This window comes from Mobula hypostoma, chromosome 1, assembly GCF_963921235.1.
Source record: "Mobula hypostoma chromosome 1, sMobHyp1.1, whole genome shotgun sequence".
NCBI classification, from domain to species: domain Eukaryota; kingdom Metazoa; phylum Chordata; class Chondrichthyes; order Myliobatiformes; family Myliobatidae; genus Mobula; species Mobula hypostoma.
Window position 1 is genome coordinate 86,933,592 of NC_086097.1, and position 13,630 is coordinate 86,947,221.

A 13,630-nucleotide genomic window follows, 5' to 3' on the forward strand; every position below is an offset into this window, starting at 1 on the left:
ATGATGATGGAGACAGCAGCCAGAGGACTGAAAATGAATACCAATGAATTGATCCACTTGACCTGAAAAAGGAGTGTGCGGGCCATGGCAGTCAAAGCTCAAATTGGGCATGGCACCTGATGATGATAATGACTGTTGATGCCATTCTGTTTTATGTTCAAGTTACAAATTTATGTTTGCCATTCAATTAATGTTTTGATGCTCCAACATGGCTTCTAGATACACTTAAGCTGGTAGCTACCTATCAGTTGTTGTATTTCGTTAATCCTAATCTTGAGGGTAAAATTACTGCATTGTTACTTAATGAATTTCAATTTCTGGCAGTTACCAAGCACAGTTGATTTAGTTACGAAAGCAGAAACTGCTGTTATTGCAAATCTGATACAATAACTACAGCTGATTCTGGTTAAATGGGCCATTAGTTAATTGGGGCAGCCGCTTATTTGGGACAACTCTTAAAGAACAAAAATGAATCGAGAATATAGCCAGGATTTCCTACATTCATTTGGGACACTACGCCACTTATTTGGAACAGGAGACTGTTGCTGAACAGTTTCTAACTACCGTCAGTCACGTACACTTGTGTGGCTGTTAGACACTACACTGTACTTAGAGCAAACCGTTTTAAAATAACGTCGGTTGCATGTGCTTATGTCAAAAAAAACTGAATTTTGTCACTGATAGTTGATGAGAAATAAGCAGTAAGATAATTAGGAATTGTTATGCTCAGTGTGGTTTCAAGCACTTTGACTTGCAGATCTGTGAAATGGCCGGGAGTGAAAATGAAACTATTTCACTAATTCAACAAGTCAGGAACTACAAATAATCTAAAGGTATTGATAATCATCTTGAATGTCACAATGAAAATGAAGATTTGGAGGATGCAGCCATTTCAGTCACATGCACTTGTGTGGCCATTAGACACTACACTGTGCTTAGAGCAAACAGTTTTTAATAGAGTCAGTTACATGTGCTGTGTTGTGTTATTTATTTGGACCAACCAACACCAAATTAAAAAGCAGTGAGTTTTGATTCTACTTCATGCAGCAAGGCAATGAAGGCAGTGCATTATCTTCACTATATGTCTGTGGAGATTTTATTCATTTACAGTCAATCAAAAAAACACAGCAGTGTAGACTGTATGAATTCCTCCATTGATATCTATTAGGAACTAATACACAGTTTGATAGTATTGGTAGTGTTCCAATTTGTTCTGTATTCCATTTAGATACATAATTTATTACTCAGTTAAATGGTACTTTGTATTTTTTAAATATATTTTTAACTGTTTCCATAAAACTTTGGCTAATTGGGGCAGCCGCTTAATTGGGCCAAAATGTACTGGTCCCAAAGTGTCCTAGTTAATTGGAATGTACTGTATTTTTTTTGCAGAAGTGGCCACACCTGCTGTGTTCTTCCAGCATTTTCTTTTTATATTAATATATTTACCTTCCAATTTAAGAGAAATGAAATGAATTCAGATTAGGCCAATGTAATACTGTAGGATAAAAGCTGAATTGTTTAGATCTCTGATTTATTTCTGAAGAATATTTTTGCAGGCTCAAGATGAACATGAAATTTCTATTTTTTTCATGATTTTCCAGCTTTGAACGATAGTCCAGGCATACACTTAAGTTTAAGTTAAGCAAGAAAGTTTAAAGACTTCACCTCAGAACAGAAAAACCTAATTATCACATTATGTTCAGCCAAAAAAGAAGAAAATTCTAGACCAGGGATAAACAAAACTTTTTGAGAGCTGTGCCCAAATTGGTGATAACCTTCTAAAAAATTCTCTCGCATGCTATAGTGATTTTTACCAGAGATAATCAACGTTTAATGAATTAGTAATAATAGTTATGGACTTTTTTTTCAGGAAAGACGACAAGTTCTGTTGCTTATTACATGTATTCATTGTTTTACTATTAAAATATAACAGAAATAAATGAACCATTTTAGAAAACATGCTCAAAATTATTAATATTCATTTCAAAAAACTACTGAAAATATCGTAATTTCTAAATAGTATTGTCCTGTAACATTTTCTATCCAGATGTTGATGTGTACACCAGATCTGCAAGCATTTCAATATGAATCACCCAATGTCACGTGCCCTTGCAACCGTCTGGTAGGTGCCAACCTGGTGTGAGAAGTTTCCTGTGAAAATATCTCACTGCTCTCAGGCTGTAAAAAATCATTTGCTGTTTCATTAGGCAGTTCAGATAATCATTATGTATCTTTTTATTACGGGTGGGATTTAAAAAATTGAGGGGTTCAACTGTATGTTGTGTGGCAACAAAACTTTTACACATGCCATAGCTTTGCCACCGTTGTAGACCCTTCAGCATAAAACCAAAGTCTAGAATTTACTCATTAATAACTGATCAGTGATAGTTACAAGAAATGTAATTTACAACGAAAATGTAGCATTACTCTTCAAGGATCTCAAACTGAACATGCAATGTGCATGTATCAAAAAAAAACCTGATTAGCTACAATTATATTTTAGAATCTTGATTCAGATTAATTTTTCACATGTACATTGAAGTATACAGTGAAATTGAAGTATACAATGACACAGTGAAATGTGTCATTTGTGTTAATAAGCAACAGGCCCAGGGATATGGTGAGAGCAGTCTGAAAGTGTCATGATACATTTCAGTGTCAACAGAGCACTGAGCAATGTTGAGGACTGAGAAAAAAAAGTTCTACAAATGCTGAATAATTCTGGAAACAGTGATGCCTGGATCTCACTTGTTCCATTTGCTGAATTTGTTTACTCATCTTGGTAATCCAAGAAATATGATTTCCAACAGAAGCAAATACTCCGTTAAAGTATACAGAACAACTGAAATTTTTGACAAGCTGAAATCAGCGCGAAAGGCCAGTCGTTGGTGACACAGCAAGAGGTTTAGAAAGAGCTCAAGAGTTTTAGCTTCATTTTGGCAGGCAGAAATCAGCATGAGGCCAATAAAATGAAAGGAGGTGTAAGTGGTTGGCCATTGTTGGAGTGGGGCTTTGGCTCAACAGGCTTAGGCGAGCACAGGTGGAGGTATTAAGTACGTAAGAAAGTTTCCAGTAAGCTTTTTCTTCTCTAAGTACATAGCTAGTGCACAGAGAATGGGTCCAAAAGTAATCGTATATTCCCTGTGTGAGATATGGAAATTTCAGATACCTTCGTTCTCCCTGATAGTTACATCTGCACAAAGTGCATCGAGCTGCATCTCCTTAGAGACCATGTTAAAGAATTGGAGCTACAGTCTTCGGCTTATATGGGAAAATGAGGAGGTGATAGATAGGAGCTGCAGGGAGGTAGTCACCGCTAAGTTGCAAGAGGTATCCTGGGTGACTGTCAGGAGAGGGAAAGGGAATAGGCAGCCAGTGCAGAATACCCCGTGGCTATTCCACTCAATAAAAAGTGTACCGCTTTGGATACTGTTGTGGTGAGGGGGGTGGAGAAATGACCTGCTGGGGGAAGCCACAATGACTGGGTCTCTGACACTGAGCCTGGCTCTGTGGCTCAGAAGGGAAGGGGGGAGGAGTGCTGTTAGCGATCGGGAATTCCATAATTAGAGGAGCAGAAAGCAGATTCCTTGGATGTGAAAGAGACATTCAAATGGTATGTTGCTTCTCAGGTGCTAGGGTCAAGGATGTTGTGGTAAACCATATATATATATGTTGTAACTGGGTTACCTGTCTGGACACGCCCCTCTGCTGACTGATCCAGTGGCTCCTCCCACAGACCCTGAATAAAGGCGATTGCGCCATTGCTCCTCCTCTCAGTCCAGGGGCAGATACTCATCATGGTGGAGGTCTCATTTTACTGCTAATAAAAACCTTTCAGTATTAACTCTACTTCCAGTCTTTTGGAGTTATTGATAGAGCATCAATATTTTTAGCAGTAATTTTAAAGCATGGAACACGTCCTGAGACCCGACAAGTTAGACCCCGACTCACAAACACCTGAAGCTGGAAATGCTTTTGAACTCTGGCTGGCCTGCTTCGAATCATACCTAGAGGAGATTAAAGCGACCGAGTCCACTGCGAACCGCAGAGTTCTACTCTCCATGGTCAGTCCACAGGTCTACTCGATGATCAGAGACGAGACGAGCTACAACGGCGTGATGAGCGCCCTCAAAAGACAATACCTGCGGCCGGTAAACACCGTCTATGCGCACCATCGCTTAGCGACGCAGCAGCGACGGCCCAGGGAGTCAAGCGCTGAGTTTGTCCGAGCCCTACAGACACTTGTGCAGACCTGCAACTGCCGAGAACTGACAGCCGAACCCCATATGGAGCTCCTAGTGAGAGACGCCTTCGTCACGGGGACCAGGTCAGTGTATGTGCGCCAGCGGCTGCTGGAACGAGCTGATCTTACCTTACATTCGGTGATTGAGCTGGCCGACATGCTAGAGGCTGCTCTGTACAACTCTGAGGCTCTCCAGGCACGCGATCCCCCGATGGCCTTGTGGGCGCCGCAGACCCCGCAACCCGCCGGTGAATCGACCATGGCTGCTGCCAGTCGCGAGTCCGTGAAGTGCTACTTCTGCAGACTCAAGAAGCATCCCCGGAAATGCTGCCCGGCCTGAGAAGCTACCTGCTCCAGCTGTGGAAAAAAGGGCCACTTTGCCAAGCCCTGTAAGTCCAAACCGCGAGTGGGATCAAGTAGCGCCACGTGTGAGACATGGAAGTCGCCATCTTGCCTGCCGCCATCTTCCCTGCACACCACCACCACATGGGAGACATGGGGGCGGCCATCTTGGTCGGCGCCCCCTCCCACCGCCTACAACCAACGGGTGCTCACGCGGCACCCCACCGTGCCAGACCAAGACAGCGACTCAACCCTGGCCTCCGTGACCCTCGACCAAAGCGCTCCCCACCAGCTCACAAGGTCAGTGATGGACATCCTGGTGGAGGGGCGCAGGACAAGCTGCCCGTTTGACACAGGCAGCACGGAGAGTTTTATCCACCCGGACATGGTGCAGCATTGCGGACTCGCGATACGGCCGGTAAGTCAGAGGGTTGCCATGGCTTCCGGGTCGCATACAACAGACATCCGGGGAGGTTGTGTAGCGGCGCTAGTGGTGCAGGACACAGAATATCGGGACTTTACGTTACTGGTCTTGCCTCAACTGTGTGCCCCTGTGCTATTGGGGCTCGACTTCCAGAGCCACCCGAAAAGCATGACAATGGAGTATGACAGCCCCCCCCCAGTTACTGTTGTAAATCCTCAGTTTTGTAGAAATACGTCACATACCCCGCTACTGACCACCCACACACACCGACCCCCACATCCCACCCAACACCATACCAACAGCCGCACTACCGACACCACTTGTGGCCTCTCCACCCTCAAGATCCCTCCCCCACCGCTGTCCGCCAACCTGACCCCCGACTGTAAACCTGTGGCAACTAAAAGCAGGAGGTACAGCGTGGGGGACAGAGCCTTCATTAAGATGGAGGTGCAGCGGCTGCTCAGGGAGGGGGTCATTGAGGCAAGCACAAGTCCTTGGAGGGTGCAGGTGGTGGTTGTTCGGAACGGGGAGAAAAATAGGATGGTCGTGGACTATAGCCATACCATCAATAGGTTCACGCAGCTCGACGCGTACCCTCTACCCCGCATCGCGGATATGGTCAATCAGATAACACAGTACAAGGTGTACTCGACCATAGACCTAAAATCCGCGTACCATCAGCTCCCCAACCGCCAGGAGGACCGCCCTTACACTGCCTTCGAGACAGATGGCAGGCTTTATCACTTCCTGCGTGTCCCCTTCAGTGTCACGAATGGTGTATCTGTCTTCCAGAGGGAAATGGACCAGATGGTGGACCAGTGCCAACTGAAGGCCACATTCCCATATCTGGATAACATCACCAACTGCGGTCACGACCGGCAGGATCATGGCAACAACGTCCAAAAATTTTTCCAAGTGGCCAAAGCTTTCAACCTCACCTATAACAAGGACAAGTGCGTGTTCGGGACCACCCAACTTGCTATCCTTGGGTGTGTCATGGAGGACAGAGTCATTGGCCCTGACCCCGACCGTATGCGCCCTCTGTTGGAACACTCTCAGAGCCCTCAAAAGGTGCCTGGGCTTCTTTTCATATTACGCCCAATGGGTCTCTAACTACACATACAAGGCTCGCTCCCGGTCAAGTCCACCACATTCCCCCTCTCAGCCGAGGCCCGCGTGGCCTTCAGCTGCATTAAAGAGGAATTTGCCAAGGCAGCAATACATGCAGTGGATGAGGCCATTCCCTTCCAAGTAGTGAGTGACGCCTCCGACTTCGTGCTGGCTGCTACTCTCAACCAGGCGGGAAGACCGCTGGCGTTCTTCTCCCGTACCCTTCAAGGCCCTGAAATTCGGCACTCCACTGTGGAGAAAGAGGCCTAGGCCATAGTGGAAGCTATTAAGCACTGGAGGCACTATCTCGCTGGCAAAAAGTTCACCCTGCTGACTGAACAGCGCTCAGTTGCATTCATGTTTAATAACCAACAGCGGGGCAAAATTAAAAATGATAAAATTCTGAGGTGGAGAATCGAACTCTCCACCTTCAACTATGACGTCATGCACAGGCCTGGGAAACTCAATGAGCCCTCCGATGCCCTATCCCGGGGAACGTGCGCCAGCGCGCAGATCGACCGGCTATACACCCTACATGTAGATCTTCGCCACCCGGGGGTCAACCAGCTTTTCCACTTCGTGAAAGCCCGGAACCTGCCTTACTCCCTTGAGAAGATCAGGACGATGACCAGGGACTGCCAAGTCTGCGCAGAGTGCAAACCGCACTTCTACTGACCTGAAAAGGCACCACTCATCAAGGCCACCCGCCCCTTTGAGCGACTGAGTGTTGACTTTAAGGGCCCCCTTCCCTCCATCGACCGCAACGTGTACTTTCTTAACGTTATCGATGAGTACTCGCGGTTCCCCTTTGCCATCCCCTGCCCCGACACCACTACCACGTCAGTTATAAAAGCCCTGTGCAAGCTCTTCACTCTGTTCGGATACCCATGCTATATCCACAGTGACAGAGGGTCCTCGTTTATGAGTGACGAGCTGCGCCAATATCTACTGGCTAGGGGAATTGCAACTGGTAGGACCACAAGCTATAATCCCCGGGGGAATGGACAGGTGGAGAAGGAGAATGTCATGGTGTGGAAAGCCACACTCTTAGCCCTCAGGTCAAAGGGACTGCCGGTCTCCCGCTGGCAGGAGGTCCTTCCCGAGGCACTCCACTCCATCCGCTCCCTGTTATGCACGTCCAGCAATGCCACCCCTCATGAGCGGCTCTTTTCTTTTCCCAGAAAGTCGACCACTGGGACCTCTCTACCAACATGGCTGACGTCCCCGGGGCCAGTGCTGCTCCGGAAACATGCGAGGAGCAATAAATATTCCCCGATGATCGAGAGGGTTCACTTACTTCATGCGAACCCCCAGTATGCCTATGTGGTTTTGCCTGATGGGCGGGAGGACACGGTTTCTTTTCGTGACCTGGTGCCCGCAGGAGCACCGGGCCCCTACCCTGAACACTCCGTGGTGACTATTGACCCCGTACCCACCGATGTATGTACCCACGAGACACCGCGCACTCCAAGCCCTACATAGACACCACACGACACTCCCATACCGGGCGCGACGCACACGCACGAGGGATTACCGACGCCTAACGTGCTGACACCTGAAGTCAGGCCGGAGCCAGCACAACCGCCATCGCCAGTGCAATCACCACCGGTGCTACGTAGATCACAGTGACGGACTCTTCTGCCTGATAGACTTGACCTGTAAATATACTTGTTTTAAATATTGTCAGTCACTTCACCCTGCGGGACTCTTTTTAACAAAAAGGGAGGGGTGAGTGTGGTAAACCACATATATATGTTGTAACTGGGTTACCTGTCTGGACACGCCCCTCTGCTGACTGTTCCTGTGGCTCCTCCCACAGATCCCTGAATAAAGGCGATTGCGCCATTGCTCCTCCCTCAGTCCAAGGGCAGATACTCAGCACGGTGGAGGTCACATTTTACTGCTAATAAAAGTCTTTCAGTATTTACTCTACTTCCAGTCTTTTGGAGTTATTGATGATGCATCAGATGTATTGGATCGGGTTCATGGCATTGTAAAGGGGGAGGGTGAACAACCAGAAGTCACGGTGCATATATCGACATAGGTAGGAAATGGAGAAGGACCCGAAGAGAGAATATAAGGAGTCAGGCAGAGAGCTGAAAAGCAGGACCTCCAGGTAGTAATCTCTGGATTTCTGCCTGTGCCTTGTACTAGTGACGGTAAGAATAGGATATTTTGGCAATTAAATGTGTTGCTGAGGAATTGGCGCGGAGAGCAGGGTTTCTGATTTCTGGATTATTGGGATCTCTTCTGGGGAAAGTATGACCTGTACAAAAAGGATGGGTTACCACTGAACCTGAGGGAGACTTTGGGTTGGGGTTACTAGAGCTGCTGGGGAGAGTTTAAACAAATTTGGCAGGGGGTTGGGAACCAGAGTGGTAGGGCTGAAGGTGGGACAGTTGGTATACAAGTAGATGCAGTGTGTGGTGAGATTGTGAGGAAGGAAAGGCAGATGATAGAGCAAAATTGCAGCCAGTGGGGCAAATTAAGGTGAAAATGAAAAAGGGAGATAAATACAGGACTGAAGGTGTTATATTTGAATGCATGTAGCATATGGAATAAGGTAGATGATCCTGTGGCACAGTTACAGTTTGGCTGGTATGATGCTATGGGCATCACTGAGTCGTGGCTGAAAGATCATAGTTGAGAGCTTGACCTCCAAGGATCAACCGTATCAAAAGAACCAGCAGGAAGGCAGAGAGGATATCAAAGTTGCTGGTGAACGCAGCAGGCCAGGAAGCATCTCTAGGGAGAGGTACAGTCGACGTTTCGGGCCGAGACCCTTCGTCAGGACCTTTCCAGCATCTGCAGAATTCCTCTTGTTTGCGAGGATATGATAGGTCTGGTGGTAAAAAAATGAAATTAAATACTCAGAAAGAAGTGACATAGAATTGGAAAATGTAGAATTCTTGTGGGTAGAGTTAAGAAACTGCAAGGGTATAAAGACCCTGATGGGAGTTATATGCTGGCTTCAGAAGAGTAGCTGGGATGTGGGCTGCAAATTACAATGGGAAATAGAAAAGGCATGCAAAAAAGGCAATGTTGTGATTCTCATGGCAGAACAGGGAACATAGTTGCAATTCTGTAACAGGGTCAGCCATGATGGAGCGGCAGAGCAGACTTGATGGGCCAGATAGTCTGATTCTGCTCATATGTCTTATGGTCTAATTTCCTAAACTGGTACATGGCTATCTTTAGATTGATAGTGTGATTTTGGATGCAATCAGTAAATTAAGATATCAACCGTGGCATCAACTGAATTTGTCATTGAAACAGCCAAGCCATTAAAAATTACTATTTCAGTGTGGATCAGTTAAAGAAATAGGACAGATGGAAAATGAGCAAAGAAAGAGCATATAATAAATAGGATGCAAAGGAAAGAAGTTTCTGTTTCCTCATTTTAGTACTTGTCTGCAAATCTATTTCAACCTTTTGGAATCTTGTGCAGTGACCCTCTGAACATTAGAATTGTGTTAAATCTGTATTTTTTCACATAACTTTGAATTCTATGACTTTCACTTCCTCAGGTTAACCAAAGAAAAAAACATACAAGCAACAAAAACAACTTAATATGTTAGAATTCTTCATTTTTCCCGAGTTATATTTTATTCTGTGCTTTTTATTTTTATGTATTGAAAGATGGAAACTAGCGTATGGAAGCACTTTCTTCAAAAAAAAACATGCACACACATACAACTGAATTGTTGAATCAGTCCTTCCCCATTGCAGTTAGATCACCTGGGATTTTTATTAACAAATAGTGCCTGTTTAACATTAGCTTTCTCATTTGGCCTGTTAACTTCCATCTCTGGGTAGACCTTGTCTAGATAACACTTGAACGATGTACAGTTCAGCTTCTTTCTCAACTCTAAATGTTCACTGATGTCACCATAACTTAGTTTCCTCAATTCTGGTCTCAAGGATAAGAATTGTTCCTGAAATACACAAAATAATTCTATGTTTCGATGTAAGTATCAGCAAATTGATTAAAAAATGACTCAGGTAAACACTTACCTTCATATTTCTTCCCCGACTGAAGCTGAAACAAGATTTACCAACATTACTTCACCACAACAGTGACTGAGAGCTTGGAGCAAGAATATTATAAATTACCTATAAATATAATATTTATGTTATTATTCCTGGCTCATAGTAAATCTCAGATTCAGTTTATAATTTTTCCTTTAACGTATAAAATTAAGAATTTGGCACATCTGACTTGCTTTCACCCGAAGGAAGCTACTTCACATCACACTGGTTACGAGAACTATGGTAACTAATTCACACTTGATCACTTGTTCAACCAATATGCTCAGAATCTTAACTCGTGTGTATACTACATTGAAAAAATTCTAAGGTTAAGCAAACATGAAACAGCTATAAATAATTTTGAAACAAATAAAAATTTATAGTTCTGTACTTCAAAGCAATTGTGAGTTTATCTTCCATCTACAGCAAAATAATTGAAACCAAATTGAAAATTCAGCTTTGAAGCCTCAAGGCATTTGAAAGTGGACTGAACAAAGTGGAAATAAAGATACAGATGGAATGCTCTAAATGGTTCAGAAAAAAAAAGTTACTGCCTCATTTGTCTGAGTTTGCATTAGTTACAACAAAGCCTTTTCTTTCTAAAGTTAACTGATCTCATCTATGTAGCAAGGGTAATGACAACGAACCAATATTTTGCCCCTGCCAAAAGGTCACATCTGCATTCAAGGTGAGTACCCGGAGTAATTGTATCATCAATGTTAGTCTCACTAGAGCCAAGGAAAACTTTGGGAGTAATGGATTATCCTCCTATTCACAGTTCTAAAAAGAAAAAAGGAGTGGTCTCGAATTTGTATTATTTAAAATCATGCTGAAATCTCTGTGCTGCCCTCACTCTGGTACAAAATTTCTGGCACTCACTGTGGAAACTTTGAAGCTTGCTGTAAGAAATATCCTGTCTCCCCCACATTGAGACATGATGTAGCCTTTTTGGTACAAACACAATCAGATTCACCACGACATTGCTGGAATGGAGGACTTCAGTTCTGGAGGGCTAATGAGTAGACTGTAAACAACAGGAATTCTGCAGATGCTGGAAATTCAAGCAACACACATCAAAGTTGCTGGTGAACGCAGCAGGCCAGGCAGCATCTCTAGGAAGAGGTACAGTCGACGTTTCAGGCCGAGACCCTTCGTCAGGACTAACTGAGTACACTGTGCTTGTTTTTCTTCAAGTAAAAGAAGCTGAAGGGTGACTAGATGGACATACATAAAAACTGAGAGGCATAGACAGGGTAGTTACAAGCCCTTTCCTGTCGTAATGCATAGGCTTAAAAAGAGAGGAAGGTGTTTTAAAAGAAATCAATTTTTTTTTCTTAAATATGATCTATATGGCAGTGGCCACTCCGGTGAATGATATCTGTTATCTGTCAGGTAGGGTGCCGTGCACAATCCTAATTTGATGGTGACAGACGTGAGAGCATGGAGGAACATCTGTGAAACTTCTGAAATACCTGCTTCGCTGCCACTGCTACTGAGGGATCCAGAATCTCCGGAGGGGGAAGGCCCCGAGTCCTCAGTTTTGCTTGTTGCTCGGCGGCTGGGGCAGGGTCGAAGCGCTCAGCAGAGATGGTGCTCGGTGCTCAGTGTCAGAGGGCCGGTCGGAGGCTCAAAGTTTTCGGACGGACTCAGAGTTGGCTGTGGTCGGGTGCTTCCAATGCATCGGCAAGTTTGCTGCGCTTGGAGTTCATGGCAGGGAGAGTTTCTCCCTTCTACCGTCTGCATGAGATGATGGGGCTATCGGGACTTGAGACTTTTTTTTTACCGTGCCTATGGTCTGCTCTTTATCAAATTATTGCTTTGCACTGTTGTAACTATATAATCATAGTCATACTTTATTGATCCTGGGGGGAAACTAGTTTTTGTTACAGTTGCACCATAAATAATAAATAGTAATAGAACCATAAATAGTTAAATAGTTATTCGTAAATTATGCCAGTAAATTATGAAATAAGTCCAGGACCAGCCTATCGGCACAGGGTGTCTGACCCTCCAAGGGAGGAGTTGTAAAGTTTGATGGCCACAGACAGGAATGACTTCCTATGACGCTCTGTGTTGCATCTCGGTGGAATGAGTCTCTGGCTGAATGTACTCCTGTGCCCACCCAGTACATTATGTAGTGGATGGGAGACATTGACCAAGATGGCATGCAACTTAGACAACATCCTCTTTTCCGACACCGCCGTGAGAGAGTCCAGTTCCATCCCCACAACATCACTGGCCTTACGGATGCGTTTATTTATTCTGTTGGTGTCTGCTACCCTCAGCCTGCTGCCCCAGCACACAACAGCAAACATGATAGCACTGGCCATCACAGACTTGTAGAACATCCTCAGCATCGTCCAGCAGATGTTAAAGGACCTCAGTCTCCTCAGGAAATAGAGACGGCTCTGACCCTTCTTGTAGACAGCCTCAGTGTTCTTAGATCAGTCCAGTTTATTGTCAATATGTATCCCCAGGTATCTGTAATCCTCCACCATGTCCACACTGACCCCCTGGATGAAAACAGGCGTCACCGGTACCTTAGCTGTCCTCAGGTCTACCAGCAGCTCCTTAGTCTTTTTCACATTAAGCTGCAGATAATTCTGCTCACACCATGTGACAAAGTTTCCTACCGTAGCCCTGTACTCAGCCTCATCTCCCTTGCTGATACATCCAACTATGGCAGAGTCATCAGAGAACTTCTGAAGATGACAAGACTCTGTGTAGTAGTTGAAGTCCAAGGTGTAAATGGTGAAGAGAAAGGGAGACAAGACAGTCCCCTGTGGAGCCCCAGTGCTGCTGATCACTCTGTCGGACACACAGTGTTGCAAGCACACGTACTGTGGTCTGCCAGTCAGGTAATCAAGAATCCATGATACCAGGAAAGCATCCACCTGCATCGCTGTCAGCTTCTTCCCCAGCAGAGCAGGGCTGGGGGAAAAGCTACATAATTATATTATGTTATAATTATGTAGTTTTGTCAGTTTTAGTCCTGGTTTGTCCTATGTTTTTGTGATATCTTTCTGGAGGAACATTGCATCATTTTTTAATGCATGCATTTCTAAATGACAATAAACGTGGACTGAGTGTCCTCATAATCTAAAAAAAAGAAATATCTGATATGCACTGCCTGAGAAGGTGGTGGAATTAGATACAATCACCATTTAAGAGGCTTTAAAACAGGCAATTAAAAAGGCAAGGCATGGAAGGATATGAACCTACTGAGGGTAAACGGGAGGGCAGAAAGCTCAGCGTAGATATGTTTCTGTGCTAGAATTTGAGCATAAAATGGATTATTCTTACTCCAAACCAGAAACAAAATAAATCCCTGGGAATTTTAAAAAGATGCATTTGAAATTTGGACCTGGAAAGCAAAGCAAATCTAAAACCAAAAAAGTTTTGTTGAAGTTTCTAAACTAAGCCATATAAAGGATTCTTTACTTATCAAGAAAGCTTTACTCTAGTCTAACCAAAGGTGA